Raw genomic sequence first — 7,413 nt, 5'->3', positions numbered from 1 at the left:
AGCAGGCTAGCATAAGCAAGAGAGGAGTCGACAGCAAAACTGACTACTTTTTTTGCATTCTCCTTCTGCCACCCCTCTACCTAATGTACATTTTACCAAACTGTCAAATTCTTCAACCATATCAACGTGTTCCTCTCTGCACAGAGTACTGCGTGAGTTCCCACAATCTAATGTTGATGAGCTTATGCCTGCTGCCTAGCTTTTATTCATGTTATAATAGTAACAATGCTCAAGGCCTTCTTAGAATACTCTGTTTAGTGCCTGGGAAAGTGTTACCTAAAGTTTGGTGACTGACCCTTCACTATGGCATGGACTTGGAGATTGTCCTGGAAGCATCAGCATCTAATGCTGGTGATATCCTTTTCTGTATCCTTCTGTGAGCTGCGGCTGATATGACTAAAGTATTCTTAATATCCCTTGTTTTCCTCTTCTCTGTGGTATGAACAGGCTATTGTCCTCTTGTATTGAATGTGTCCACCTCAGGTAACAACCTTATGTTTCTGTGGGTCACGTCATTGTTTCCAGATGGACATTTCAGAAACTCATGTTTACTTTTTCTTAAAAAAAAAAAGGTATTTTTATAAGATTACTAAAATCTAATGCTTTGTAAAATCCTGGTTAAATCAGGGAAAATTTAGGCTTACTTCAGTGTAATTGTTCAAGATTTTCTAGAAGGTGTAAGTAAACAGGAAAAAAATGTGTCTTGTTTTTTATGTGTGAGAGAATGGATGGAGTTACAGTACTATTCACATTAAATCAAAGTAGCTACTTGACTTTCTGTAAGTGTAAACTGTTAGCATTCCTGATGATTAGGGATGTATCATGTTAATTATGTTAGAGTAAACAAACCCTATGGATAGATGCACATATACATGTGGATTTTAAAAATTACAAATGGCACCTAAGTAATATTTTGATTTGATTAATCTACAGAGACTACATTTTYGAAACTAGGTGCTAATACTAGAGCTGCTCAGCCTGCTATATCGCCGTACTCATTTAGGCAGTTCTCAGCTCTTGAGTCAAAAATCTTAGCAAGACAGAATTTATGCTCATAGAAKATTTTGTTTTCAAGAATTTACACGTTCACTGTAGTTTCCTTTGTGTGAATACAGGAACCTACAGTTGGTCAGTGTAATCCACAACCTGGGAGAAATTCTGGATTTCCGGCTGATACCAGAACAGGAGTTCATAAAGTAGGCAATGCTTTAGTCATCTCTGTTTGATTACTGCTAACACAGGAGTCTCCMTCCTGTGCTGACAGATCTGTCTTGACGTATTCTCATATTGCTTACCACCTCTTGGTTATATTACAGCCACACGATATATCTGCATGAGATTGTTGGCACCAGAGAAATCCACGTAGTTGGGGAAGGTTGTAGCAGCTCTCCCCATAAACAGTAGTTATTATAAGTACATTTGACGGCTATTTTCTTTTCCGCCTTGACTTACAGAATACTGATCCAAGCTCAAGGTCTTAGTCTTTATTGCTAGGGTGCACTGTCATCAGGGAACTATCTGAGAGATGGGCTAAAGCTCAAGATACAAATCAATTAAAAAAAAAAACTCTTTGGCCTCACTGTACTCTATGCAGGATATGAAAGACTGTCAAGGTCTGGTTCAAGATTGTGGAATGAACTCCCTGAGGAGCTGAAGGCTATCACAGACACCATCACCCAAATGCAATTAAGATTTCTTTAACTTACTTCTGTGACATAAATACATTACAACATATACATTAAAGAAAAGCATGCAAATTAACAAAGCAAATCATTCTACAAACCTCTCCCCTGGGGCAGAGGAAGGGAGAACAAACAACATGTTGCTTAATGCACTACTGGAAAGCAATTGGGTTTTGCTGCAATGAGCATGGTGTAGGAATGTAAATAAACAAATACGTATTAGAAGGCTGTATTTGTTAATGTTTCTACTTGAGATTAAATATCTACTCCAGTGTGAATTAAAGGTTTATTTCAGATCAATAGGCAGTATACATTTATTTTTTATTCARATAGTACTTGTTCAGAATTTGTGTATTGTTTTCTTGCTTCTGCAAAGGGTTCCTGACTTTGGAAGACAGTAAATTACTACAAATCATTGACTCTAAATTTGTCTGACCATAAAATGGGGTAGTTTATTGAGCTCACTTAAAGGGGCTTTTTTCGAGTCATAATTCATTAAAGCTGGATAACTTTATTGGCATAACTCTAAATATAGATCAAGGTGTAAATTACTTGCTCCCAAAATGAGTTCAAAGACGTATTCTGACTCAGAAATGTGTTTTACACACAGGACAGTACATTTTCTCCTTCCAGGAGTAAGGTAAGGCACAGTACTTTTTTACCTGAAGRGTGTACCAGAAAGTACCAGAAAACAGAGGCCACATGCTCCTACCTCACCTATAGTAAGTCTTTCACCCAGGATCTAGTTTGCAGAGGATATAGGAATGAGAAGAGACTAGCTGCTGCATACTTCTCTGCTTTCCTGATAAAGACAAGAAAGCAGTCTAGGGTTTAGAGGTGATTAGAGTGAGGTAGGAACTTGCATTTTACATGTGAAAATGCAGTTTCTGAAAAATGGGAACTTTTATAGGAGACTTTTGATTTTGTCACTACTTTCTCTTCGGGCTGGTGTTCATCAGAAATTACATCTCTCTCTCTCTAGCACACTGTTTTCCCTTTTACCACGCTGTCTGTTGTGTTCTGGAAAATGTAGTGTGACCAGCATACCATTCTTGTAGGAGAGAATGGGGCACTGTTGGTTGAAATTACATGCTCTTTCAAGTTACGGTGCTTTACGACAAGGGAAAAATAAAATTTTATAATGAGATGATGGAAAYAAAGATTTTTTTGGTATTACTTCAGCATGGTTTTCTACCATTATGTTTCCTTATCAAAAACTTTGAAATTTGTGTTCTGTGATCTCCCAGGGTGATGTATATCTTTAAATAATCCGATGCTCCTATGGCTAATTATTTGCTTCCTAATAGTATCCAAGTTTCTTCAGTCAGGTACTGTAAAGATCTGTARTGCAGATAGAGGAGCAGATGTGAGTGAGAAAGTGCTATCTGAGTACTCTTWAAGAGTAAGAGAAGAACTGCTGAGCAGAAGGCCTGTGGAGGGCTTCTAGGTCCAAGGCCAGTGCTAATTTGGCCAGGAGCAGGCTAAATGCCAGAGGGTAGTCCCAGCACAGCTCATGGACATTAGGACTTCCAGCAGAAGGGTTGATGATGTTGAATATGGAGGCAGGAAAGTTACCTTACAGGACCTCTGGGGTGAGGTGTGGCAGTGCTCTCCTGTGAGAACAAGTTGGTCATTTGAAGGGTTTATTATGCTAGTGTGTGAAACAGGTGATGTTTGGGCAAAATGGGGAATTATTATGCACTTGAGGCTTTTCAGAGTAATTTGTTTCAAGGGATTGCTGAAAGGTCCATTTTTACTAATACCAAGTGGCTTCTAGGGCTTGACCTGAACTACAAAAGAGCCAGTAATACCTTTGAGTGTGGGAGAGGTAACCACTGCTGAAAAATATGAACAACTTGTTTGGCCAGTGTAACAGTAAATAAAACTGCAATGGAATTTACATCTATTGCTAAAGTCTGTTTTTTGGTAATGAGTAAGTAGTGGTTAGTCCTAGTTTTACGTAGGAAATGTTGAAATGTCAGCTTTCTTTGGGACGATAAAACTAGATGAAAACTGATACTGACATTTCCTAACTTCCTATGGGATGTAGATTCTGAATTTAGCTTGTTGTAAAACAGGATCTTACTTGATAAATTTTCCATATAAGCCCATCACTTAACTTTTTGCAGGTGCTAAATGCTCATACTAAAGCTGATCTGGGTATGAAGTAGGGTATTTTAGTCACATTTTCACAATATTTTAAGCAATAGCTCAATAATGATACTAGTGACTTGCCTCTTGTCCAATCTTTCATAAGTAATGCAAGTTTTGCATCAAAGCCAAAATGTTAAATCTACAGCAGACATAGAAGTCGCAACCAAATGTTCATGTGGAGGGGGAAAAAAAGTAAGATTAATTCTCTTGATGTGATCTGTTTGAAGCTTGAATAAGTTAATCTCTTTCTGAACAACTGTTAACTTTGAAAGTAAAAGGATAGTAAATTGTAATGGAAAATGGACAGAAACATTTATGAATAAAAGGAGCATGGCAATCTAGTGTTTCTAGAAATCTCTTTAGAAATTAGTGAATCTTACTGAGAGTTTCCGTATTACTCAAATGCTTGTTCGAGAAACAACTTCTCTCTTTCTTCTTGGCCAGAACATCACCTCTCGCCCTCTTTAGGTCTTTCTTAATTAACAAGTATACTTGATGAATTTTCCTGTTAGTCCAAATGAATTAAGTTATGCTAGTGCAATGCCTTGAAGACAAAACTACATAATATGACTGCAGTAACCCATGATTGTTCCTGAAAGTCTAATCAAAGTCATATTTGGCATAACTAATCTGTAAATGATACTCAATGGTAGTGTGATTTTACACAGTGGGAATCTTGCTTCAGACTTCCAAAAAAAGAGTTGTTGTTGAATGTTCCTGCAGATCTAATGCAATTTTGTTTTTACTCTGTCTTAAAAACAAAATCATACTGTCAATCTGTATAGGAAATTAAAATCATACAAATTTTCCTTACTCTTTCTCCMTTACCTACCAGGAAAGATGTGTTTCACTTACTACCAGAAGGCTTTTGGCCAGTGTATGCAACCCAAAAACCATGGATGCAGACTCAGTCCTTTTATCTGAGACTGAATGCACCTGCTATCTGTGCTGGACGCACAGTCACAAAAATGTTTTAGTGTAGTATGTCKGGGACTGCATGTTAAATCAGATGAAGCTAATGGGGAGAGAAGAAGGCTACAAACCCCTTAGCTGGTCCCTGCTTCCTTTTCCCTCCAAATATATCTCTCCCAAGAAATAATAAATGTTGTTGTTAGGATCTACTGTCAAGGTCAATAGAAATAAAATTGCAGATTAGAGTGTCCCGTTCCAATTATACAATTAGTGGCTTGAAGTATAGGCTACTGTTCAAGTTACTACAAACAAGGTAAGATGTAAACTGTCAATAGCTCAGCTGCACTTTGATCACTGYGTGCATCTTCTTACTCTGCAATGAATGTGAGATATTTTTGTTGCTTTGCATGTGGACGTGTGTATTTACTCTGCTGTTCTTACTCAATATCCTCATCTATATCATAGTATAAAGTGCACACATTGGTGTTTACATAGCTTACATTTCATATTTTCAGATCTGTGTCTTTAAAAACAGACACCGTATTCCACCATAATACCCACAGCTGACTTGCCAACACTAAACTGGTTAGCCACTGAGCTGTGACTGTTTGGGTTAGCAAGCTTCCAGACAGCAACAGCAAGCTGTTTCTGAGTTGCATAGCATGTTCTGAGACTGGATGACTAGATTATACACATCACACAAAAGTTTTGGAGATGCGATTAGCTCTTTTCAGGTTTCCAGGACAGTGGGCTCAGACTTCTTTGGGATTATGACTTTGCACCAAAGTTGGGAATTAGCATGGACAAAAATCTCACAACCTGCATCAGCTGTCTTCAGTCTGTCACACCCCCAACCAAACTACATGACTGCATCGTCAAAGCCTGCTTTCAGCGATCGTATGTCATTGCTGACATGTACTCTTTAGTATCCTGTGTGTCTAATTTATATCCTTGTGAATTAACACGATATCTAAATGCAGGAACAAATGAGCCTGCTCTTGTGGACCCACGTGGGACATCAGGGAGAAGAGGTRTCATGAATCTGCAGCATATGTGAGCAAACTGTTTTGGTGGACAGAGAACCTTTCTGCCCTGAGATCAGCAAAGGTAGACAAGCTCTCTCACAACACATAACATAAACTAGTTTAATCTTGGTAAGCACGGATGCTTTCTCCAGAAATCCTAGCAGATACTATAACTTATGACAGACGCTAGCTGTTGTGTGGTTCGTAAGGTTAGATGCTTACCGAACTGACCTGATAAACCCACAGAGAGGAGGTTCCCATGGTCAGAAGACTGGAAAAGAATAATTAAATCTGTGTAGGAAGAAGGCAGGAGGTAGAGCTAGAAAGAAAACCTCTCCCCGACSCCTTCCTTTTCTCACTATGGGCTCTTGCAAAATGTCTCCTGAGAAGCCAGTAAAATACTTTTATCTTGGTGCTCAGCTTATGGCCCACACTAGAGGTGCGTGGCCTGCAGGGCCACAAGCAAAATGCCACATTTCTTCAGAATGTTGTACTTTTGGCCACTGATTTAAATACATTTGATTTTTGCTCTTTTTAGGTGATACCACACACTGGAAAAACTTCCATATGAAATACTCTATCAACCTCATTGTAATATCATTTCCTGTAAATAACACAGTGATCTGAGGTATGGAGTGTTTCTGCTGAGTTGATGGCAGACTTTTCTGTGTGTAACTTCTGTAGATCTTTGTCTTTGCTCTTCTTGTTTCACGTTCTGGCATCTGTGACACTCGCTGGCATTGATTGGTTTCTGCTTTTCATCTTGCTCACACCTTTGGCTGTTGAACGCAGCTGAAGAAAGTCCAGACTTCTCTCTAATGCCTAATTCTTCAAATCAAATCCATCTTTGCAGGTTTGGTGTTGGCTTTTATTTTTGGCTAAGGAGTATAGTAATACTAGCTTTATTAATGGTGATACAACTTATTTTTGCAAACTTACTTCTGCCTTTCTTTCACTATTCTCCAAGGTTATTCCTTTGTTTCTACTCTCCTGTTGTGTAAATGCCTTTTGCTGCATTTTTAGCTGTTGTTCATCCTTCAGTGTCTGATCCCTGTCCTGTTTATGGCCTATGACATAGGCTTTGTTCTTTGTGTTTTACTTGATTATCCTAGTCCCATATTCATCATTATTCTATGAATAATCATAAAACAGCTGCAGTTACTAAGAAATTCTTCTAATAAAGACTTCAACATGCAGAGACAGCGTAACAGTCTCTGTAAGAATATGCCCCTTGCAAGGGGTGCTGCCACAAGGAATGTTGTCAGGAAATGGTTCTTGTGTCACAGTTGCTAGGACAGTTGATAGACTTCACAGTATCTCTCAGTTTTGTGGCAAGCTCAAGTCAGATACAAAGATGAACTTGGCCTTGTGTCCTTTGGCAGCTTTTCTTCTCCATGGACAATAAATACTCTTACACCTATTCTTTTCCCTGAATCTTAGCCTTAAAAAAAAAAAAAAAAAAAAAAAAAAAAAAAAAAAAAAAGCTTTTTGTTAAACTTGCACATTTTTGTATGTACATCTGAATCTTTGCTGTCCAGTTTTTGTCTGCCTCATGCAGTCAAATCATGAGCCCTTCCATTCTCCCCAAATCTCTCCTACACTGAGCAATCATTGCCTAATCTTCCTTCCTTCCTTCCTTT

General features: G+C 38.4%; 1 protein-coding gene across 1 annotated transcript in view; it reads left to right on the top strand.

The window, feature by feature from the left end:
- The first annotated feature begins 5,669 nt into the window (after positions 1-5,669).
- The window catches only part of LOC146590593 (uncharacterized), a 37,180-nt gene continuing 35,436 nt past the window's right edge, over positions 5,670-7,413 (top strand). Inside the window, exons 1-2 of the mRNA XM_085314321.1 lie at positions 5,670-5,855; positions 6,312-6,401. The gene's annotated coding sequence lies outside the window, so the exon portion shown is untranslated. The remainder of the gene's footprint in view (positions 5,856-6,311; positions 6,402-7,413) is intronic.

Source organism: Rhea americana, unplaced genomic scaffold (genome assembly GCF_003343005.1).
Source record: "Rhea americana isolate MKP2758 unplaced genomic scaffold, rheAme1 scaffold_40, whole genome shotgun sequence".
Taxonomy (NCBI): Eukaryota; Metazoa; Chordata; class Aves; order Rheiformes; family Rheidae; genus Rhea; species Rhea americana.
The sequence above is the reverse complement of the archived record's forward strand: the minus strand, read 5'-3'. Positions and strand labels throughout refer to the sequence as shown.